Source organism: Sciurus carolinensis, chromosome 5 (assembly GCF_902686445.1).
Source record: "Sciurus carolinensis chromosome 5, mSciCar1.2, whole genome shotgun sequence".
In the NCBI taxonomy this organism is placed as follows: domain Eukaryota; kingdom Metazoa; phylum Chordata; class Mammalia; order Rodentia; family Sciuridae; genus Sciurus; species Sciurus carolinensis.
Window position 1 is genome coordinate 68,245,454 of NC_062217.1, and position 26,404 is coordinate 68,271,857.

General features: G+C 35.2%; 1 protein-coding gene and 1 pseudogene across 4 annotated transcripts in view; one reads left to right on the forward strand and one right to left on the reverse strand.

Moving 5' to 3' along the window:
* Klf12 (KLF transcription factor 12) overlaps positions 1-26,404 on the reverse strand; it is a 431,560-nt gene that overhangs the window by 397,449 nt on the left and 7,707 nt on the right. The window lies entirely within an intron of this gene.
* Positions 12,294-17,442, forward strand: LOC124985609 (peptidyl-prolyl cis-trans isomerase A-like; annotated as a pseudogene).

A 26,404-nucleotide genomic window follows, 5' to 3' on the forward strand; every position in this document is an offset into this window, starting at 1 on the left:
GAAGAGCAAAGTTCACATCTTCAGTTGGAGGTATTTGGCTATATGATAAGGTGCTATTTTTATGTGACTCTATAATATTTTTGAGGAAAAAATATAAATAACCAAAATTAAAGAAACATGTCATTTTCCTTGAAATGGCCCCAAACCAAAATATAACTTCCAAAGCACATGAATATGTACTCATGAGCCACACTCAATTACACCTAATTTAAAAGGCTTCAGCTACAATACCATCAAATAAAGTGCAAATATTATACATAATTCACCATCACAACTTGCACAGTATCAGTTTACATAATGTTTCAGAATGAAAGAGGTTTCCTTGGAAGGAGATAGGGTTAGCTAAAACCAAACATTATAACAGATTCTAAAAAGTAAATTTAGTATTAGAAATGTGAGAACAACTTTCCAAGTGGAATAATTGCCTCTCCAAAAATGGGTTACAAGGTTTATTTTATCCTTTGTGAAAATACACACATAGAACGAAGGGGAATGAAGAGAAAGGGAGCTGGTAAGGTGTGGTGAGGTGGAGTGAGAATAGGAAAGACAGTGGAATGAATGGGACTGAACTTTCTCATGTTCATATGTGAATACACCACCAGTGTAACTCCACATCATGCACAACCACAAGAATGAGAAGTTATAATCCATGTATGTATGACATGTCAAAATATATTCTACTGTCATGTATACTAAAAATAAATTTTAAAAAATACACACATAGCAATCCCATACAAAAATAGAGAGGCATATGTGCATAAGGAAATTTACCAGATGAAGTATTCTGGGGTCTTGTGAGTCAACACAGTTGAACATATTTTTAATACATTATTTCAGTGATTTGTAAACTTTAGTTTCTGGACAATTCTGAGTAGTGCATCATTATTCCTCTGTGGACAGGTATACATATTCAGTGAATAATTAAACACATGCTCTGCATTATCCAGTGGTTATTCCATCATAACATTATAGCCTGACACTTTTGCACATTTGCATGAATTGAGATTCATACAGATGCTTAAGGTACCAAAATATCTTAACTTACATATCTGCTGCACCATTAAAACTAAGTGGTTTTTAATATGCAGTTTCAGTCAAGGTGTTCAAAGTTTTGAATGATCAGGACCCAACTTTCTTGATCAAATCAAATGTTATTTTTACCATATTTGTCTCCAGTTCCCCCGTATTTTTCTGTTTCATATTTCTGTGAAGTGTATCACCGTTTTCCCAGTCTAAGACTGAAAACAGAACACTTTTTTTTTAATATTTTTTAGTTGTAGATGGACACATACCTTTATTTTATTTACTTATTTCTTTGTGATGCTGAGAATCGAACCCAGTGTCTCACACATGCAAGGCAAGCGCTCTACCACTGAGCTACAACCCCAGCCCACAGAACACTTTTTGAGCAGTATATCAATTTCAGGAGTCAATACTGCTAAACTGAGAACACTTTTTCCTTATTTAGTATATGAGTTCATGAATGCAGTGCTTGTAAATCTGGCAACTTCTAAGTTCATTAGATTTATTTTAGGAAGCAAAGGAAAAGAAACAAAAATGGAAGCACAATAGAAAACAATGAACTGGTCACTGGGAGATAAAATATGTACTGTACTTAAACTCGCACTGGGCCCTCTTTTACACCCTGCTAGATTGCACAATAGCAGCACGTACTTTTCCTGTATAATTCTGAAATTTTTTCTTGGAGTCTGTTTTTTTTTTTTTTTTTCTTTCAGACTATAAACCTCATAGTTCATAGTAGGTTAGAAAACTAATATATTTGATCCATCCTCCACAGCCAAATAGAGCAAAATTCAATGACTATTTCACAGCTAATAAGAGAGAACTGGTCTTTCACAAAATAAAACAAGGTGCTATGGTTTAGATCTGAAATGTCGCCAAAAAGGTTCACTGGTCCCCAGTTGGTGGCACTACAGGGAGGTGATGGAAACTTCATGGGGTGGGGCCTGGTTGGAGGAAGTAGCTCATTGGAAAGGGGTGAGACTTTAAAGGATTTTGTCCCCAGTCCCCCCTACCCCTCTGCTTCCTGGCAGCCAAGTGGTGAGCAGATGTGCTCCAACACACACTGCCCATCATGACATCCTCCCTTGCCAAAATGACAGGACTAACAGACAATGGACTGAAATCTCTGAAACCATGAACCAAAATAAATCTTTCCTTCTTTTAGTTGATTTTCTTGGGTGTTTTGTCACAGCAACAAAAAGCTAACCAACACACAAGGTATAATGGATGACTGTATTAATAAATCTTCTAAGTAAACTGGAAAATAATTATGCAGCTCTGATGGTCTTTAAGAAATGTCAGGAGATAGGTTAAGAAAATACTGACTCATATAGCAATTTTGAAATTCTAAAAATAGAAGTATTTTCTAGAACTATAACTATGTGAGTTTATAGTTCCAAAGCAAAAGAGTTTTGTTCCTACCTATTCTAACTTGATTGTAGGCTATTTGCTTAATTAAAAAAAAAAAAATCAATTTGAATAATGAAGGAAAACCAGAAGTAAAATTAAGAAAATCACATGGTTACCATATTTGAAATAGCCTAATCAAGAGCATCATATAATACACAGAATAATTTGGTATTACTGCCAACCCCCTCTAATCCACAAGGGATAGGTTCAAAGACCCTAAGGGGATGCCTATAACTGCAGATAGTATCAAGCCCTAAGTACAGTATGATTTTTCCCATACATATATGCCTATCAAAATTTATGAATTAGGTATGGCAAAAGGATAACAACAATAACTACCAAATAGAACTATAATAGGCTATAATCAAATTGCTTGTCAGCTTCACTACTATTATACTTTGAAGCAATTAGTAAGAAAAGTAAAGGTTACTTGAACATGAGCAGTCCAAGACTAAGACAGCAGCAGACAGATCTGATAATGGAGATGGCTACTCCAAGGGACTAAGAGACAGGTAGCATATATAGTGTGGAAACGCTGAACAAAGGGATGATTCACATCCCAGGCAAGACGAGCAAAACAGTGTGAGATTTTATCATGATACTTAGAATATTATGCACCATTTAAAATGTATTATTTCTAGAATTTTCCATTTAATATTTGACTGAAGGTAACTGAAATCTCAGAGTGTGAAATTGTAGGTAAGATGGACTACTATATCATAGGTTGATCCTCATATTAAACAAACAAACAAAATTCAGAGAGCAAGTGAAGCAAAGAAGGTAAAGGTCTTTGTTAAAAGAGTAAATTCATGTGGAAATGCACAGGATGAATTTCTAGGTGATCTTACCAACGGTACAAGCAGAGGAGATGGTTCTACTAGGGGCTTCCCACCTGAACAGGTTAGCCTAAACAGCTTCTGAATGAGATCTGAAAACATGAGGTACTTGTTCAAAAACTCAGTACTCAGGCACTAAAAATTAAAAATAAAAATTAATACACACTGTGCCTAATTATATCCAAAGGAATAGAGGAAGAAGTTTGCTGTAAAGTGAGAAAAAAAAAAAAATATATATATATATATATCTTTCATGCCCTGTGTAAGGGGGTAGGCAGGAACTTGCGCCCAGTCACTAATGTTCTCAGTATCCTTTCTCATTGTAATAAAATTAAAATAGCTCCAAGATGGCAATGTCTTGTCAGCTTTAAAAAGAAACAGTATAAATGAATTTCACAAACTTGACTGAGCCCTTCCTCATATAGTTTATACCACAGTAAGTGGGAATTTAAGGCTAAAAAGTACTGCCCCTGTCCTGAAGGTAGGCACAGTCAATTATATTTCATAATCACATTTGACACTTAACTAGCTATTAAAGGCTTCTTCTATGCTTTACCTGTAGACAGGAAATGCTTGCAGAGTCTTAAGCAGGTACCTATCCAAAATGATGTGAGACTATTTTAATAACACAAGTATTTCAACATGTGCCTATACCAGTTTGTTTAATTGGATATTTTAGACATTAAATGTGAATTCAAATATTTAATAAAATATTTAATTTCTAAAAAGTTCATGTATTATTTTAAATGTTAGCAAAAAATGTGACTCATTTACTTTGCTACAAGAAATTGATATTGTCTAATATAAGAAAACCAAAACCTAATTAATGTACTTTATAACAATTCCCACTTCTTTTATTGGGCACTACACTTCAAGACATAAATTTTTTTAAAAATATTTTAAATGTTGATCTTATTGATGTGGAATGACATGTCAACATAACTGTGTTCACAGGAATTCTATTCTATCACTGGATTATCAAGACCACAAATTAAATAATATTCAACAAAACAACTGTCAGGAAAGCAGATGACTGCATTATGCTAAACAGTTAATTACTAGACACCTGCTCCAACACAAGTACTGTTAGGTTTCTATCTGCAAAGGCAGTATCTCTCCACTGTCCATATGATGCAGTCAAGCCACATAATTCATGAAGTATTTCCTTACTCTTTCTCTATATTATTAAAGTCTTCACAAGGGACTGAATTCCAATTCAAAAAGCCCAAAGGAAAAAAAAGCTAAAAATGATGTCTTGGTCCCGTTGGGACTGCTCTAACGAAATGCCTCAGACTGGATAATTGACTTATAATTCTGAAGGTTGGAAGTACAAGATCAAGTTGCTGGCAGATTTACTGTCTGTTGCAGACCCATTCTTTACAGATAGTACTTTCCATGTGTCCTCAAGGGGTCCAAGGGACTAAAGGGGCTGAAGCAGTCCCTTCAACCTTTTTTATGTCACTAATCTCATTCATGGGGCCAGCACGCTCATGACTTGATCACTTCCCAAAGCTACTCCTATTAGTGCACTGGGGATTGAGTTTCAACATGAGAATAGGGTGAGGGTGGGGGGCGACATTTACCATAGCAGATGCCTCTGTGTAATAAACATGTATTCAGGGTTCAATTTCTAAGTATTCTAGAGTATGGTCCCTGTGCCATCAATTTTTCTCCAAAATCTCCAACTAAAATTTGCAGTGGAAAGAAATCGCCAAGTCAAAATAAAGGAACGGGTTGAAATTAAAGATTGTATTTCTAAAGAAAGAATGGTAGATAGAAAGGAATGTTAACTCATCGCATCACTTTTTTTTTTTTTTTGTACCGGGGATTGAACTCAGGGGCACTTGACCACTGAGTCACATCAGCCCTATTTTGTATTATATTTACAGACAGGGTCTCACTGAGTTGCTTAGCACCTTGCTTTTGCTGAGGCTGGCCTGAACTCACAATCATCCTACCCCAGCCTCCCAAGTCGCTGGGATTAGACATGCAGCCAAAATAACTCATCACTTTCTTAGATCATATTATGCTCTACATAAGTGAGACATCTTTCACTTGCTTGCACACGCACTCTCTTGCTCTGTGTATATACACTCATTCACACGAACATACACACACTTTAATAATATATAGATATGTATCAAACTAAAGGACAGAGACAGTTTAAGGAAATAAACCACATATCAGAAGCTAGTAATTAGAAAAAAAAATCCAAACCCTATAAAAGCCAAGTTTACCCTACACCTGAAGGACAGGTACCTAAGGTGGGCCAGAGGCAGAGATAATGATAAAAAAAGAGAAGGAACGAAGAGGGTACAGGACGTCTGAATTCCAATACCAACCAATGGTCCAAACAAAAGCTCTATACAAAGTGTCAGGAGAAGTAAGTAGCTTAAAGAAAAAATATTTAGTTATCAGATATGATGTTCAATGATCTGCCTGGTAACAAAGTTCGGGCTTATATTCTACACATACAGTCCTCTAATTTCCATTCTACGAATGTGCTGGTTAAGTCTTCATTGTACATGTATGTCCCCTTTTTCTTTCTTTTTTTTTTTTTTTTAAGTACTTCTTCACTTGCAGTACTATTCATCTGACATGTAAAGCATTACAAATACTTAACACTCAACAGAAATGGCTCCTTCTAAATTATTTTAATGTATATCCCTCAATTTTATGAACATATGTTTTACGCAACAGCAATAATAATAATGTATGTCTATACCATTCTGGTTTTCTTAGACTCTTTGGATCAACTTGGCCTCTCCATTCCTAGTTATCTCGACTGTTCTACAACTCTTTCAGAAACTCTCAATCAATAAAAGTTCACTTACCTAGACTCTTTCTTCAAGAAGCTAAGTAAAACTATTTAGAAACCAAACATAAAATATAAAAAAAATTAAAACATTTGCACCAAATTTTACACTATTTATTCTATTTTTAAACACATGTAAATTTTAACCAATGCAATCATACATCGTGTGACAAAGTATTTTGAATAGAATCCAAAAGACAGAAATTGCAGATCAGATCTAACTAGAAATTAATAGCCAAATATAAAATCCAATCACTTTGAAATAACCAACTAGAAAATGCAGTAGAAAACAGAAAATGTGTTACATGAGTATTGAAAAAATAACTGGTAAAACAAATTAAAAACTATTTTTAAAGACATAAAAACACAAAAATAACAAAGAATTATTTTTACCCACCAAATGGAAATTTTTTAAATATATTATCTGAAATCTTTTGCTATTAAATTTGAATAAAGCCAGAGAATTAACAAAGGTAACTACAAATATCAATATTGATTTAAAAGAAATAGGAAAACTGACTGGATCAATCATCACATAGTAAATTTGGTGGCATGCAGGGGAAAAATATGTAATTCTTTAAAAAAATTAAGATAAATAAAACATGAGTTTCCTAACATTTAAAGGATATTTTACCATTTTTTTTTAAAAATCGGATCATTCCAATGTTACAGAATTATTCCGAGACACAGAAAAAGATGTGAAATTTCCTAATCTATTATGTAAAAGAAATACCCTGCCAGGTATGGTAGTGCCAACCTGTAAACCCAGTAATACGGGATGCTGAGGCAGGGGGATCACAAATGCTAGCCTGAGCAACTTATCAAGACCCTGTCTCAAAATTAAAAATAAAAAAGGGTTGGAGATGTAACTCAGTGGTAGAGAATGCCAGGTTCAGTCCCCAAACTGCAAAAGAAGAAAAAAAAGAAAAAAAGCAACATACTTTGATGCTAATGCATCAATATTTCAAAGAGGAAATAATCATAAGATGTTCAAAAGAATTTGACAAATTTCCCAATCTATTAGTAAAAATATAAATTAAAAATAGAGACACTTGCTTAGCATGATAAACATGCCAATCCGAGTCAATGGAGACTTCCTACATGAATACACCCACAATAGTCACTTAGAAAAATGAACAGCAACGGGTACATCTCAATAGTAAAATAGATACAAAATATCAACACAGCTCAAATCATGAAAAGCACTAAATTTTACTAAAAATGACATAAAAGAAATTTGAATCAGCTGGAAATACACGTTTCTAGAGAAACAAAATAATTATAAATGTCATATAGAAGAATTAAGTGAGAATAATAGCCAAGATATTTTAGAAAAACAGAAGATTTGGCCTAAATTATGTCAAAATGTCTTTAGATATGACAATTAAAATAATGTAGGAGTAAGGAAGGATGTAAGCATCAGTAATCATTATAGGATCTTCAATATTTCAAGAGAATTTGGAAATCTGGATTTTTAAAGTGAAATATCCCAAGTTTCTCAGTATCAGCATTGTATCGTTTCCAAAGAAACCCTTTCTGTGGGCTAATCTGTCCAGTGGACCTCTGCCCCATCCACACCCAACACTTCCTGCCTCGCCCGGGGCTCCAGCGGCTTCCTGTGTCTGCACAGCCCTTTCCTCTCCTTCCACCCATTCAAAGGCAAGCCACCAGAGCTCTCCCTCCACCAGCACTCCTAGAACCTCGGGTGGGACTACCACAGCTCTCCCTGTACAGTGAGGATTACAGTCCTTATCAGATCGACTCCAGAAGTAACCCAACGAGTTCTGCCTCTTCCTCTGGATCATAATGGTATCAACTGCTATCTGTGGCTGTACCCTGTGCCAGGCCCTGAAATGATTCATTAATAAACAATAACAATATAGAGTAACGATAAACACAGAATAGAGAGTATCCCCACTTTACAAATGACACAGTGCTCAAAGGGGGGAAATAATTAAACAGATCCTGGAAAAAAATAAATTTAAATTATTTTCCACCAACTTCACAAATTTTATTACAGCTGGTTGGACTCAATTTAATTAAACTGACTTGGGGACCTGTTCCTAGAGGATGGCAGTGAGGTGACAGATGAGTAAAGAAAAAACAAGTCAAAGGGTAGGGACCATCCTTGAAGAGGAGGTGAGATCACAGGAAGCATGGGAAGCCACCAACGGCTACATATTCTAATCTGCATTTGAGATGGACTTCAGTTATTTATATCCAAAATTACCTTTTGCTTTAACAAATTTTATTCATTTCCTTTAAGTCAATGAGGAAAAAAAAAAAAACAGATGGAAATGGTACTATAATCCAAAACAAGTCTGAATTATAAGATGATCTTTTTGAAATATCCTTAATATATTCTTTTCATGTTAAGCTCAATATAAAGTTTTTAAATAATAGCTAACAAATTAGTTTTGTTGGAATTAAATTATCCTATAAAGTGTCTTCTTAAAAATTAAATAAATCATCTTCAAGATATATAAACCAATTTACCTTAAAGAAATTTAAAATTATCATAATGTAACTTGCTGACAGTTTCTAAGGCTGCAAGCACTTGAGTGTGTTTCAGGAACTGTGACTAAAGAAAGAGAAGACAATCTAATAACAATGTTCTTTCAGAAGATGAACTGAAACGTCCTGTTAATCATTCACCTTAAAGAACACAATTTCGTTGACACGTCTTTAAATATTCAATGAAACCTCTGACACAAGGAAATATTTGTACCAGAGAGGGTGGCGAGGGGAGACGGTCTTTTAAAAGTGCTCTTAGTCACTGAGCAGCAACACGTCACTACAGAGATGGAGGGAAGTCCACATGCTGTGCTTCTTTCCTTTGAGAACTTTGGATTGTGCTTTTTGAAGTTCCACTTATGAAGAAGGCAAAGATATTAAAGAAAACCTAAGCATCTTTCTGGCTATTTCTAAACTTGTTCAATATTTGTTTAAGGCTAGAAAGTCATAAATTTCCATCAGTCTGGCTCAGATTTTAAATTATTCATCTTTAATGTCTGTTCTTTGTAGCAGGATTACACGACTCTCCTGTGAAAATAAAAAGTTATTCTATGATAACTTATTATCAAAGGGGTCATACAGTCCCGCTAAGGTCTGCTCCACAGGAATAGTTGTCACATTCTAAAGGACTCTTAAACATACACAAGTGTGTCTGTCTATGTGTGTATACACACTGGCCCTCTGTATGTGAGTTACACATCCATGAATTCAACCCACCATGGACCAAAGATGCTCCAAAAAGCGGGGGGTCGGGGGGCAGGAGTAGGGGTCCAGAGGTCTATAAATGAAAGTGTACATTTTTTCTAGTCATTATTCCCTAAGAAATGTAGCATGTAACAGGTATGTATATACTACTTATCTTTCATTAGATATTATAAATCATTCAGAGACTATTTATACGTAAATACTATACCATTTTATAAAAAGGACTTAAGCATCTACAGATTTTGGTATTGCAGAGGTTCTGGAACCACAGATGCTAGGGTACAACTGTATATATGTTTGCAGAGGCCTCCCGGGGCTGGCAAAGCCTAAAATGTCATGTATGCCCTTCTGCAGAAGTTTGCCTACCCCATCAGGGTAGACAGTTCATCATCACTGTGGGAGGATATGCAGGCCACCGAGTTCAAACTACACACTAAGCTGCCAGAGAGGCCGAGTCAGAAGAGTAAGTGATGAAGTAAGAGTAGCAGATGGTATTTAAATTTCTTGAATGAGATTTGCCACAGATACAGACCAGGAGAGTCTGAGATATGGCAGAATCCAATTGACAATGTGGCTTCAAGATACGGTCCTACTCTCAATCTGAAAAGACCTGGGTTCTAGATGGAGTGGCGCTCATCTCACAGGTGCAGAGAAACAAGCAGGATGTGCTATTTCACAGCCACCTACCCTTCCCTCTCATCTTCCATCCCTTTCTTCAGTCACACCCAGTCCCCACTCAAGTTCAGCACAAATGTTTCTTTCTCACTGACTCCAGCAGGTCCTCCAAATCAACAAAGCTAGTTGCATCCCTGGATGGTTTCAGAACATTCTGTATAAACTTATACCATACAACTTAGTGTTAACCCTTTACTATTTTTGCTTAAAAGACCTTGTCTGATTTGGTTCTGCCTCTAGCATTTAGTATAATGCCTTCCCCGCAGCGGATTTATTAATTCCCAGTGACTGCTCCAACAAATTATCACAAACTTAATGGCTAGCAAGAGAAATTATTACTCACAATTCTGGAGGTGACAGCAAGGCCACACTCCCGCTGTGGGCTCCAGGGGGGAATCCATTGGATGTCTCTTTTGCTAACAGTTACCAGCACTCCCTAGCATTCTGTGGCTTGTAGCCACATCAACCCAATCTCTCTACCTCTTCTTCACATCGACTTTCCCTCTTCTGATTTTTACAAGGTAACTTGTCATTGAGTTTTCCCTACACTAAGAAAATCCAGGATGTTCTCATCTCAAGATCTATAATTACATCTGCACATACCCTTTATCCAAATTAGGTAATATTCACATGCTCCAGGGATTTAGATAGGGGCATATCTTTTTGAAAGTCATTCAACCCACTATTGCAAACATTCAGTAAATATGTGTTTCTTATCTCAGGCCCAAGTGAAATAAACTTATCTTATAGATAAACCCAAAAGAGAGAAAAAATGAAAACAGAAAAAAAAAAAAAAAAACTCTTTGCTTCCCCTCTCTGCCAGTGTCCTGTTTGAAAAAGGAACCACTGAGGCATAGCAGGAAAGCTTCAACAGCATTTTCTTGCTGAGCTCTAAGAATTACTCTACACAATGCCCTAAAACAGATCAGTGGAGACTATTTCTTTGTTCCTAGGGGGGAAAAAGTCCAGAGATGTATATTTTTTGCCTCACAACCCAATACCCTATTCAGACAATAATTTTGCCAAGATCTGCTCAGTGTGGCTTCAATCTTTTTAAATTCCTTATACATGATCATGAACCTATAAGTTTAAGAGTTGTTTTACCTGAGTGGTAGAAAGTCAAACTATTAACAACTCACTCTTATAGGAAAACTTACCAAGTGTTAAAGCCATATTTTTCAAGATTTTAGGCTTTCTATCAAAACACAATCCTTTGCACATTATAAACACTCAATGAGAATGAATTGATTTCCATGACTATAATTGTTCCCATTACACAGTTTAAGATTCCAAAGCAGGAATATTTTTCAGAAAATATTTTAGATCATACTGCTATGATCTTCAACTGTTAGAAACTAAGATAGCAATTTCAAAACTTCTTTCAACTGTAATTAGGGCTGAAATAATTATTCTGTTCAAGATCTACATTAACTGAAGAGGCCAATGAACTACTATTAATATAACAATATGTAGCAAATTAAGAAATAGTGCTAGTAGTACAGTATATCCACAGACTTAAACTCATACCCCATACCAACACACCAAAATAATAAAGACTTAGAAAGGAATAAATACAAGAAAAATGGCAGCCACCTTGCTGCAAGATAGAGAAAACTACTTTCGCTACTCCTAAAGTCATGAAAATTCAAGTAATTAATCAAAATGAGGTTTCCACATCAAATAGAACCGTTGGTATTCCCTTTATCAGTTAACTAAAAAAATAAGATTTAAAGTAATTGCTTGCTCTTGACCAACTATGATTCACAATGAGAACAGCATCTACCCCAGTAGAAAACAAGGATGGCCAGCACCCAGATCTTGGTTTCTAAGTACTATTCTCCAATAAGATGAACCAAAGAACTACAGAGAATGGTTTATTTGGTGCCTGGAGCAGGGAAAGTCTGTAGGATCCTGTAACACCAGAAAGTAAGGAAGAGCTCAAAACAAAATAGGGGGATTATACAAAAACATGATCAAATATGTAAAAGCTCTTTAATCAAAGCTGGAAAATCTAAGAAAATAAATAACACAGTATTATATTATGAATCCATGTATAAAACAAATCTACATATGCCCCTACTGATAAAAAATTTTAAAGTGGAAGAAAAGAGAAAATCTATAGGATTCTAAATATTATATGTGGTTATATTCACCCTAAACACACCTTAAGAATGAATAAGGGCTGGGGAAATAGCTCAGTTGGTAGAGTGCTTGCCTTGCAAGCACAAGGCCCTGGGTTCAATCCCCAGCACGGCAAAAAAAAAAAAAAAAGAACGAATAAGATTTAGTGACTCATTTCAAAATAAGAACAGAGTATGGAGAGGAAAAAGGTAAGTTTACAGTGGATAAACTTAACAGACACTACTTTAATCAAGTAAGCAAAGATTAACATCACAAATAGTATCTTGTAGACCTCAAGACAGGATACAGGGATATGTGAAACGTAACACATTACATTGAGAAAGGCACTTCACCTCTGATAATTTTTTCTAAAACCCCATAATACAGTCTACTCATGAGAAAAACATCAGATGAAATAAAATCAAAAGGCATCCTACAAAAATGACCAGTACTCCTCAAAACTGTTAACATCATGGAAAAGATAGAGACTGTAAAACTCTCATAGAACAGGAGAAATCAGGCAGACAGGACAACTGGATGCAATGTAGCATCTGATCTGTACAATGGAAAAGAAAGAAGATATTAATAGAAAAACCGGAGAAACTCAAATATGGCAACCTACCAAGGTTGGTTTCTTAGCATGGATGAATGTACCATGGCAAATTAAGCAAGGTCTTGGGTTTGCTTTTTATTTGTTTTTGTTAACCCCTTACCTTCTTGACAGTTATAAAGAAGTATTTATAAGTAAAGTTATATGATGTCTGAAATTAGTTTTATAGCTTAAAAAGGGCAAAAAGAGAGCAAGGGAAGGGATTTATGAAACAAGATGGCAAAAGCCTGGGTATATGAGGGTTTATTATACTATTCTTTCACCTTTCACATATATTAAATTGTTTTTGCAAGAAAAACGGTATTAGAAAAACATTTAAAATATCTGTGGTTCAGCCTGCCTTCTTAATCTCTTTAAAAGTCATATTATAGGGCTGGGGTTATGGTTCAGTGGTAGAGCGCTTGCCTGGCATGTGTGAGGACCTGGGTTCAATTCTCAACACCACATAAAATATAATAAAGGTTCATTGACAATTTTAAAAAATTTAAAAAAAAAAAGTCATATCACAGTGGCTCAGGACGCTGAGGCAGGAGAATCACACGTTCAAAGCCAGCCTCAGCAAAAGTGAGACACTAAGCAACTCAGTGATACCCTGTCTCTAAATAAAATACAAAACAGGGCTGGGGATGTGGCTCAGTGGTCGAGTACCCCTGAGTTCAATTGCTGGCACTCCTCCCCCACCCCACCCCCAAAAAAAAGCCGTATCTCTTTGCAACACTTAATGAATTTTGTGAAGTTTGGTAAATTGTTAGGGAACACACTACATATGAGATTATGTTAAATAAAATTCTTAAGGATCACCAAAACAGATATAAAGATGGTAAGCACTTCATTAGTTAGGATGGTAAGCACTTCATTAGTTAGGTTGCAAAGAACAACACAGTAATTTTCTAAATGATACTTAACTAGTCTCCTATGAATATTGTGAATGCCCATCCAGGAAGTTAATCCAGTTCTTGGTGAATAAGAAAACCAAGAACAAAGTGGCTGATAGCTATAAAGGCTGGTAGGTTGGTGCGACAAAGGAGAAATGCATTCTCAACCACATCCTGAATGTATTAAATCATGGTCAATAAAGTTTCAAAACTGGATATAAAAATGAAACTAAACAAGTCTTTTGATACATTATCCTCTCTAATGGTCAATTCACAAATCAACTTTCCCGGGACCTTAAGTGAAAGAAGGTGAGAGCTTAAGATGGTCAGCTGCACATGTATACATCAGCACATACACACTCCTTCCAAAGAACAAAGTAAAAAAAGAAAAGTATGAAGATTTAAAAAAAAAAAAAAGAAAGAAAGAAAAGATACAATACTTGGAAGAGAAATCTAAGAGACCAAAACACAAAAAAGATGAAACCAATGGAGGAAAAAAAGAAAAACAGATGAAAGACAATAATTTTTTTTCCAAATTGCTCGCTCTGAAGACAAGTGTCTACAGACCTAAAGGGTCATAAAGAAAAAAGTACACAATGAGTCATGTCCTAGCAAAATCCCTAAATTCCCAATATAATTCAAACAGAACACAATTGTTCAGAATAAAAAGCAAGGTTATTATATACAACCATCAGAAACGCATCAACTGCTTATGAAAAATCATTTAAGTCCATGGTCTTAAATAAAGTCTTTTTTTCTCTGGGGTAGAGTTGTTCTGTGGGGTAGAGCTATTCAGTTGTTCAAAAGGCACGAGGAACCCATTTCTATTCTGTCTTTTCATTGTACTCACAGTGACACTTTCTTTGAAGTGCTTGTCAACTCATTCCCTTGCAAAGTAGACCCTATACTACAGTTTCAAATATTATGTCTGCTGTCTTCAAGCTTTTGTCCCAATTTTTAAAAAAAGAAATGCCCCACACCTCCAGCACATCTTACTTTATACCTCACTACCTTACCCTAGCTGGAAAGTAGGAAGAGACAGCATACATTGCCTCACTGTGAAGGTGAGTGCGGGGGACATTGTTGGAAAAGGGGAATCGTGGAACTAACTACAGTCTACCATAAATACAAAGGAAGTATAATCAAAATGGAATCACACTTGTTACAAAGAAGAGATCCAGGGTCATAGTGGCATAGCATCCCATGGTAAACTGGGAACAAAGGAAACAACCCAAGTACCACTCACTGATCTGAGTGAGAAACATTTGAGGTTAAGCAAAAATTCAGTGATAATTATACTACCAAAGCCTTTCTAATGAAAACACTGAATCATTCTAACCAAATAACAAATGAATCAGAGCAGTATTGAGACCTCCTGCTAAGGACGGATGAAAGAAAGGGAGACATGATGGGAAATAAGCCACTGCGTGTATGAGCAGTTACATCAGAATTGATGATCTGGGTACATGTAGCTACCAACGAGCAAGGATATGCAAAAGCAGGAAAATTCTCATCATGGTCTAAGACAAAAAAGTAGCGAACATTTCAGCAAAAAACAGCAGATTACAAGATAAAAATGGGGGAAAAGCCAAAGTGCTCCAAAGGTCCATCCAAGTGGAAGGAGGAGGAAAGGAAAGGAAATTAAATCAGAGTTTTCATTGGATTATTTTGTTTTCAAGAAAAATATGATCTCAATAAAAGCAGCTGTGCATTTATTCAGCCCTGAGCGCCATACAACCCACAACATCCCATCTAAGAGGGGGCCATTCACATCACACAATAGAGTTTTGCACATTTAAATAAACAACTAAACATATAAATAGAGAGAGAGAGAGAGAGAGAGAGAGAGCAAGCACATTATTTGAGCTAGTGGTGGCTATAAACATGGAGCAGGAAAAGGAATACTGACCATTAGTCACAGCATAGTCCAGCATATCTATCAAATTGACAGGGGTCAATTAGGAAATAACAAGAAATATGTATCAATTCATATTTAATATACAAACAATTAAGGACAGTAAGTAAAAATATGGATAAAAGGTAAAGGTCAGTACACAGTGTTTTGAATTAACCAAATCTAACAAACCCAACCATAATTAGAATGTTGAATAAATTAAAACAGATCAACATAGTCAGTGTAATAATGGAATGTTAACATTCCTCAATAGAGAAAATGGCCTTGTTCAAATCTCTATAGAAGTCAGGGGCATGGCATGCACCTGTAATCCCAGAGACTCAGGGGGCTGAGGCAGGAGTTCAAGGTCAGCCTCAGCAATTTAGCAAGGCCCCAGGCAACTTAGTGAAAGCCTGTCTCAAACTAAAAGTAATAGAAAGGGCTGGGGCTGTAGCTCAGTGGTAAAGCACTCCTGGGTTCAATCCCTTGCACTGAAGAACTCAACAGAATATTTATACAATTAATCATATACTTAGCTTCAAAGGTCACAATGGTTTTAAAACGAGAATGCTTTACAGGTTTGTTATGGCTTAGATATGATGTGTCCCCCAAAAGCTCATGTGTAGAACAATGCAAGAAAGTTCAGAGGTGTAGTGACTGGGTTATGAGAGCCTTAACCTAGTAAGTGCATTAATCCCTTGACAATGATTAACTGGGTGGTAATGTAGGCAGGTAGGGTATGGCTGAAAGAGGTGGGTTACTGGGGGACATGCTTTTGGGGTATCTATTTTGTTCATGGTGAGGAAAGCTCTCCCTCTCTCTGCATCCTGGTGCCATCTCCTGAGTTGCTTTCTTCTATCACACTCTTCCGCCATGATATTCTGCTTCATCTTGGGTCTAGAGCAATAGCTGGCCGTCTATGGACTAAAACCCTGAATACCAAATAAAATTTTCCTCCTCTAAAACTGTTCTTGTCAGATGTTTTGGTCACAGTGGTGAAACACTGACTAAGACAAAGTTATAATTTCTGAACATAAATATACAGTATATAGCAAAGAATATGTTCAGGACAGTATTCCCAATTTTAATGCTTTCATGGACATGGAATCATTTTTTTTAATAAGTAAAAGAAAATAAAGAGTACAGAGTACTAATAAAAAAAAAAAAAAATAAGCTGAAAGTCATGAGAACAAAACCAAGGAAAAACATGTTAGAATTGGTGAATAAATCTAAAAATTTTTTAATAAAAATGTGTAAAAGTATAATAGCAAAGTAGGCTGTAGAACATTTAAGAGGAAAAATAACAGTGAAAAATAGTATGAGATACAAGAAACTACACATGTAGACAGTACAAATGTATTGAATTAATGAGACTATTACATGTTATCCTGAGGAAAAATTAAAAAAAAAAAAAATAACAGCCTAAAGCAAAGGGGTGCTTTGCCTGTGGTCATTCTCTGTCAACCTTGGTCAACCCCACCATGTTCTTCAACATTGCCATGGACTGCAAGCCCTTGGGCCGCCTCTCCTTCAAGTTATTTGCAAAGTTCCAAAGACGGAAGAAAATTTTCATGATCTGAATACTGGAGAGAAAGGATTGGGTTATAAGAGTTCCTGCTTTCACAGAATTATTTCAGGATTTATTTATGTGCCAGAGTGGTAACTTCACATGCCATAATGGCACGGGCAGCAAGTCCATCTATGTATGGGGAGAAGTCTGATGATAAGAGCTTCATCCTGAAGCATACAGGTCCTGGCATCTTGCCTATGGCAAATGCTGGGCAGAACACAAAAAGTTCCCAGTTTTTCATTTGCACTGCCAAGACTGAGAGGTTGGATGGCAAGCATTTGGTCTTTGGGAAGGTGAAAGAAGGCATGAATATCCTGGAAGCCATGGAGCACTTTGGGTTCAGGAAGGTCAAGGCAGCAAGAATACCACCATTGCTGACTGTGGACAACTCTAATATATTTGACTTGTGTTTATCTTAACCACTAAACCATATTCCTTCTGTAGCTCAGAAGAGCACCCCTCCACCCCATCTGCTTGCAATATCCCACAATCTTTGTGCTATCGCTGTAGTTCTCTGTTCCATATTTTCCTTATTTCCCTGCCAAGGCTAGCTGGATTGCAGAGTTAAGTTTATGCTTATGAATAAAAACTAAATCACAAAAATAAATAAATAAAGCAAACGGGCAATTTCCTAGTTAAAACTTGGTGCAAAACAGTGTTCAAAATGTTAAAGGACAAATACACAGGAGAAACTGCAAAAAAAATTAAATATATGCCACTGGGGGTGAAAAAAATAAAGCCATGATCCAAAGGTTCACATCTGCCTTGAAGGAAGTGAGGTTCCAATTACAGTTCATGAAGTCATGAATACTTTCTCAATTTATTTATATAACCACCAAAATGTTTATTCAAACATTTTATATAGCCAGTGTTGTGGAACATGCCTATAATCCTAGGAACTCAGGAGGCCGAAGCAGGAGGATCATAAGTTCTAGGTCAGCCTCAGCAACTTATTTCAAGGCCAACCTCAACAACTTAGCAAGAGCGTCTCAAAATAAAATATAAAATGGACTAGGGATGTAGCTCAGTGGTAAAGCACTCCTAGGTTCAATTTCCAATATTAAAAAAAAAAGTATATAGATCAATCCCACTTGTGAATATAGATGCAAATAGTCTATATGTTACTACAATTTTACAAATAAAATGAAGCAAGTTACACAAAAATAAAAAATTATGAAAAAGCAGACTTTGCTCTATAATGCAAGGATAGTTCAATGCCAACAAATCCTTCAAAACAACTATTTATAACTGTCAACTGAAGGAACAAATTGATGATTTATCAGGATATGAAAAAGTACCTACAATAAAATTTGACGGCATTTTTTTTTTTTAAAAACTAAGACATTTAAGATAAAGACAGAAACTTTTCGTATGATAAATACCCTACAAAAATCATTGTTTTTGAGCCCAAAGTTGGAAGTTACAAAACAACAAGATGAACTTAACTCCTGGGGGTAACATTCCAGTGGGTAGTCCCCATTACAGAGAAACAGGACACTGCATTTGGCTACAATACTAAAGGGGTGAACAGTCATAAAAGCAACTAAGAAGTAGAACAATGGTTGCCAAAGGCTCGGGGTAAGGGAAACAAGGAGTAGTTGTTGTTAAACAGGTACAGAATTTCAGTTTTGTAAGATGAAAAAGTTCTAGGGATCTGTTATACAACAACTAAAATGAATAAAAATGGTTATTAAGATGGCAATTTTTTTTTTAACCACAATTCTAAAATCAGGCTTTTTATTTAAAGAAAAACAGGTAAGAAAACCACTAAAGCTTTGGCAAAGTTGTAAAGGTTGAATGTGGACTAGCAAAACAACTTAGTATCCCAAGAAAACACACATGACAGGCAGTCCACAGCCACTCAGTTGCTATTTACACAAGCATCCTCCAAGATAAAAGAGACTAAGAGAGTCCCTCCCTTGCAAGTGCTGGCTTGCAGGCAAGGATATACCACTTGAGCACAAGCACAAAAACTGGCCTCATGCGATTACTATTAAATGAAGCAAAATCATATGCCACAGAGAAGGGGACAAGAAATAACTGATTCCTCCAAGTAAAGGTAGGCTGCTTCTAGTGGAAGAGATGACATCTGTCGCTAGAAGAGAGACAGAGGAAACTGCCAGAGAGAGAACAGTATATGGAGGGAGAGATCAAAATCACACACATTCCACCCTGCACCAAGTACCAGGTAAAATTCATTGCTCCAGGGTTAAGGCAAGAAACTCATTCAGGCTCAGAATCCTGCAGTGACACAAAAAAGATTTTTGCCATATGGATGGAAGGATAGCAAACATAGTAGATCAAGAGTCTGCACTTAAGGCAAAAGTTGGCCACCACAGGGAGAAAGCACAGGAAAGCTGACAAGTCTCAACCCAGGCTTACTTAATCAGGACCTTTGACTGTGGTTGGTGTAGGAGAACTGAGGAAACAGACACACACACAAACAGGAACCCATTCAGATTAAGGATGAACAGAAGTAAAAATACAGAGACCCCCCAATCCCATGTCATTAGAGATCAGGGCTGGCTCAATGACAGGAAGAGTGAGAAAGAAATCTCTGTGGCAGTCCAGGTCTTATAGGGCTCAAAGTAAAAAACAAAGCATTCTGGGCTGGGGAGGTAGCTCAGTTGGTAGAGTGCTTGCCACCCAAGCACAAGGTCCTAGGTTCAATCCCCAGCACCACCCCCACCAAAAAAAAAAAAAAAAAACCTCAGCAAATCTACTGTTCACCAAGTGACTCATTTTGTCCCTGCCCCATTCACAGACACACACCTGTAATCACAGAGGTTTTGGAATCTGAGGTAGGAAGATCTCAAGTTCAAGACCAACCTCAAAAACTTATTTATTACCCTGGCAATATAAAAATAAGGGGGGGGTGGGGGCTGGTGATATAGCTGAATGGGGCAATGCCCCTGGGTTGAATTCCAGTAAGGGTGAGGAAACATGTCCATTTTGCAGTGTAAAAATTATTCTCAATCTCTCCTGTTCTATAAGACACAAAAACAAAGCAAGAAAAAGTATCCACTATCAAGAGAGAAAGCTGTCAATACAATCACACCTTGAGATGGCAATAATGTTCGAACCATCAGAGACTTTTAAGATAATTATGGTAAAATCCAAAAGGATCTAGAGAAAAAGGCATGAACAAAAAATTCAGCAAAGGAGTAGAAAAATTTGAAAATTCTTATAAAAATACTAGATAAATAACTATGTCAATGATGAAGAATTCTTTCATTGTACTTACAACTGGACACAACACGAAGAATTAATAACCTTAAAGATAAACTGAAAGAACTCAAACTACAAACTGAATATATGGGGGAGAAGTGCAGAGGAGCTAAGATATGTGGAACAATATAAATCAGTTTGATATAAGTATCCTAGTTTAGAAGAAGGGGACTGGGGGGTGCCATAGGAAATGTTTGAAAAGAGATGGCATAAAAATTAATGAAAAAAATTTAGGAAGGACAGTAAACTACAGATAAAGCAGCTTAGAGAACACAAAGAAGGATAATTACAAACAATAATATATCCATCCACATCATATTGACATCGCTGAAAACCAAGCTAAAAGAAAAAGTGTTCAAGACAGACAAATGGGAGATGGGGGTGAAGGGAGCGGGTGACATTCCATTTAAGGGAACAAAGATAAGAATGTCAAAAATCACCTCTTAGCATCTACATAAAAAAGAGGATAACAGAACAATATCACCTTTTAAGTAAGAAGGAAAAACTATCAATCCAAACTTCAATACCCAGCTAAAATATTTCAGAAACAAAGGCAATACATTTTTTCAGACAGGCAATACCTAAGAAAAGTCACTGCCAGCAGACCTGCACTGCAGAAAATATTGAAAGCACTTCTTTTTGTGTGTGTGTGGTAGTTGTTTTTTAGATAGAGTTTCACGATGTTGCCCAGGCTGGCCTCAAACTCTTGGGCTCTAGGGATCTTCCTGCGTCTGTCTCTGAGTACCTGGAACTACAGGCATCTGCTAATGAGTCCAGCTTGAAAACATTTCTTTATATGAAATTATTATGGTACTAGAGAGAAATGTATGTATAAACAATGAAATAAAGAACTCTGGAACTAGCAAAAATGTGAGTACATATGAAGAAGCATTTTCTTTTTACAATTTTTAATTTCTTAAAGGTAACTTACTATTAAAAAAACTAGAAAATGTCTAGTTTCTAACATATAAAAGATATAAAGAACAATGAGAAAAAAAGGCAATATTCTCTTACAAGATTCTGACATCACACAAGAAGCTGCAAAATATTAATTGAAGGTAGAATATGTAAAGTTAATGATTTAAACTCTATTATAAACTCTAGAGAACCAATACAAATCAGAGATGCAACTAATATCCCAATGGTGAAGACAAAATAGAGTACTAAAAAATAACCCAGCCAAAAGAAGACAAGAAAAAGGATAAAATAGGAGAAAGAAATAGATGAAACAAATAGAAAACAAATACCAAGTTAAAAATAGAAATCTAATTATATAAAAATTATATGTGAATGACCAAATATTCTACATAAAAATTGGAGATGTTAAGATTGTAGTTTAAAAAGTAACAGCCAATTTTATGTTGTCTATAAGGAGAAAAGTTACATCACATAATGATAAAGTATCAGGTCATCAGGAAAATAAAGCAATTTAAAGAGAAAATGGTCATCACAAAAAAATAAAATATTCTTGAAATAAAAAAGACACGTGCAAATGGAAAGCCATTCACATTCTTGAATTGGGATAACAGACTACTAATAAAATAAAACTATTAATTATTCCAAGATTATAAACAATTTAACATAATCTCAATTAGAATAATTATAACAGGGTTTCATATCTTTTTCCCCAAGGGAGGTGTCAAGATATATAAAATATTCCTTTAAATGTGAACAGATAACTAAGAAAATTATTTACAAAAGAAAAAGTCTGGGAGTATAAGATGTAAGAAAACATAAGACACAACAAATGTGGAATTTCTATTTCTCGAAAATGACGACCAATGGTACCCATCTGTAAGGAAATAAAAAGGGACTCCCCTTTTCACAACATATACAAATAGGTCCAAGATAAGACCAAAATGGAAAGAAAAATTAAATCTTGGCATAGATTACATGTCCATTTTAGCAACAGAGTAAACATTAGACAAAACAAAGACAGAAGTGATTATATAAAAATTTTAAGTGTTATTTAGCAAAGGTACCTCATGAACAGGAAAGAGACATAAGATCAGTTTATGAAAAAATTATCTGTGATGCAGATGTCAGATGTTAGACCCTATAATATGAAGAATTCCCACAAAAGAACCACCACCAAACAGAAAAAATGCCCAAAGAATATGAAAAGGCAATTCTCAGAACAATTCCAATTTGCTTAATAGACTTAGGAAAAGGTGTTCAACATCACTAGCAATCAGGAAATAGTAATTAAAGCAAAAATTAGATACTACTACACAACCATCAGCCTGGAAAAGTATTAACTACTGCTGAGAGAATGTCAGAGAAGGGGTATTTACCTGCATTGCTGGTAAAAATGTAAACATTTCAAAGAAATGTCATAACATTTATGAAAGATAAAGTCACATGTGTAGTTGGAGTGATAATATCATCCCTGGAAATCTTTCCCATAGATCTATCAAGGTGTGGCTATAGACATTACCACATTGGCTTTAGTGGCAATAACCAGAAGCAACGAATCAACCATCAGGAAGTGAATGATTAAATAGACTAGAATAACTGTGCCTTAGAACTTTAAAATACTATGCAACTGTTTTTAATGGATTAGAGCTGTAATAGCTGAGTAGGATTTTCCTTATGCAGCACTGAAGGAAAAAAAGATGAAAAGGGGTTTAAAAACAATCTTGCTGTAAGACATGACAAAAAAAAAAAAAAAAAAAAGAACTTACATGTGAACATATTCCTAATACTTATGGACATGGAGAAAAATATACAAGTATATCCAATAGTTCCAATGACATGGGTTACAGATGAATGGAATGCTATTGTTGACTGGAAGAAAAAGTAAAGCTAAGTAGGAGAGAAAGAAGCATACTAAAAATGAATCTTAAAGCCTCCATACAAGGGCACACACTTTTGTGAGAAAGATGTATTTATAAATACCACCCATCAAAATGAGTTTCTGCAAAACAAAGTTTATTTCCTATAAATCTTTAGTTGCATTCCTTTGAAAAACTGGAATCAGGGAAGTAAAAATAAATTCCCATTTAAATACATAAATACCTATCTATAAATTGGTTGGAAACATTAAATGAGATAATGCCTTTAAAACATATCAAACACATATAATGTACAATAAATGTGCCAAACAAGTTTTGAAAGAAAAAGAACTTACAGATGTACGTGCTTAAATGGAAAAAGATTTTCTGATAAGATTAAAAGCACTTTAAAAAGCCTGAAGCATAAATTTAAAAATATCTAGGCTACTTTTTTAGGCACATTAACAATCCAAAAGAAGAAAATAAACCAAACCAGAAATATATACTATCATGGTCCTTCCTTTGCGCAGAGCAAAACTGTATTCCTGATTTGCCTATAATTCAGAACAAAACCCATATTTTATGGATCTTCATATTCTCAGCACCTAGCATAAGCCCTTGCACTTGATAAGTGATGACCATCTCCCTAATTTCCTTCAGAGTACAGACACCCCTAACTGCACAATCCCTTCCAGAGCTGCTTATGTTGAGTTTTTTAATGTCTTTTGGAAGTGCACCATGGAAGGCAATAAGAATTCATCCAGTATTCACTAGCATCTCGTTATGAACTAGAAACAAGGTGACACCTCTTTTATGCAATGTGCTCTTTTAAAATTTCAGCTTATTGAGACTAAGTAAAAAGTATAGTGAAGTCAGCAGTAGGGTGAAATGGAAACAAAAACTATTCACTAGTTGGCAGTCAGGATTCTAGTTATAACTGTGCCACTTTCCAGTTTATTTTACCTTTTATTGAATATACGCATCAGTAAAATGAGTAATGTGTTCCATCCATTTTACATAACTATCATGAACCACCAACCATTAAGCAATTTTTTGGTTAGTCCATATCTCAAGTATTCAAAACTATACTAATTTCCATGCTATTTATAATTAAAACACAAGATAACGGCTGCAGCCTAAAGTCTTGGTACAGTATGATCTACAGTACTCTAATCCCACCATGCTCAACAGCAGGCTCATTATAAAATAAGAAATCCATTAATGCTTTTATATATACTCATTAAGTGTTGATTGCTCTCTATATAATCTCTCTAAATGAAGTATTTTATGTGTTTGCCAAACTTTCTTTTATTTACATTTAGAATGGAAGAGCTAATGCCTATTCCAGAGGACGTCACCCTTGCAATATCCACCCACTTTAAAGTTACTTTCTAAATATCCCTCTTGACAACACCGTGACCAACTGCAACTGGTTGGGACCTTCTATAAAATTTATGTTATCACGTTTTTCCTTCCATTGTTCTTCAAAAATTCTCATTCCTATATTTAAAAGTTTTTGGGTCCAGGGAAAAGTTCCTATTATGTAAAAATAAAATATACATCTGAGTCCATCAACAACATGAAAGAACTTCCATTAGATAGCTTCATATAAAGTATGGGGTTTGATGAAATTTTACTCATCAGTTATCATTATTATTTTTTTTGTTTTGGTTTTATAGCCCAAATAAGCCTCCTCTGAACTCATTATAACACTTTGCCCTACTGCCCAAGCACATTCTAGGATCTAATTTTGGAAAAGAAAATCTTCTGGTAATATCACAAATAAGAAAAGTTTGCCAAAACATCATAAAGCCATCAGTTCTAAAAGATAACAGAAAAAGCAGTTGGGAAATCACCATGGTTGCCAAAGTATGTTTCTAGTTTGCATTCATCTGTTTGCAAATTTGCTTTTCTTTTGTATAAAAAAAGTAAACTTTTTCCAAAAAAGATTTTTGTCACATATCTACTAAAACCCTTAAATCTTTGATTTCCTAGATATGAACACTTTTCACATGGGCTTTGGTTAAGCAATTTCTAGCATCTGGTCCACTAACCACAAATTATTTCGTATTATAATTTTCCATATAAGTTTTACTTTTCGTTCTTGATTTTCAATTCATTAATGATGAAGTCTTACCCTTGTTTTTAAAAAGGTCCACATATATTGGTGCTAAAAAAGTGTCAGTCACAATGGATAAAGTGCAGCATTTTTTATAAAAATGTTTTATTACTTTTATTATGAGTCTCACTATAATAGCTCAATCACCTAGCAAAATGGATATGAGCCAGAATTTACTAGTCTACTATTACCACTATTGTACAACACCCTGTAGCAGTTACACTCTGAAATAATTTTTTTGATTAGGTCTCATAATTTTTTTAGTACATGTATCAGCAAACACATAATTGGTTTTTGTATATGGGTAAATACAGTAGTAAATGTATTCTAGTAAATGTAATAAACCAATAAAATCTACAACCAATAAAGTAACACGGACAGTAAACAATATTTATTTGTATAATATTCCCACTTTTGCTATATTCTACACCATTATAATAGAACATTATAATTAATGCCAGTTGAAGATAACAGTAATACAAGATGAAATCAGGGCTTTCTAATGTTCAAATCTCTGTTTTAAAGCTAACTAGATATTGACCATGACTTTATTACTTAGCTTCACTCATAATCTGCTTTCATATCTATAAAGCAGAAACCGTTATATAGCACATAAAATAACACAGAAATCATATATAGTATATATGGTAAAATAGAAATAAACTGGGCTGTGGATATGGCTCAGCTGGTAGAGTGCTTGCCTTGCAAGCACAAGGCTCTGGGTTCCAATCCCTAGCACCGCAAAAAAAAATAAATAAATAAAAAAGAAATAAATCATAATACAGTACAAATAGTATATGTGAACCATATGATGTTTTAATATCATGATATGTATCATTTTATACATACTGTATGCTGCAGATATACATTATACAATATAAAGATCAATGATATTTGTTGAATAAAGGATCTCAAATTTTATATAGCGGGCTGGGGATATAGCTCAGTTGGTAGAATGTTTGCCTTGCAAGCACAAGGCCCTGGGTTCATCCCCAGTACTGAAAAAAAAAAAAAAAAAATTTATATAGCTTACTTCTGAAAACTTGTACAAAACTCAAATATGTGACAGTCAAGGGACCAGACTTAGGTTTTAAAGATTATTCCCACAGACAAAAAGGAAATTATACATTCTATTAAAGTCATTAAAAATATCTGCATGGCATTTTGTCTGTTCTATAATTTTATTATTTTTCACAATTTGTCAGCTCAACTCCATTAAGCACTTTCGGTAAAGA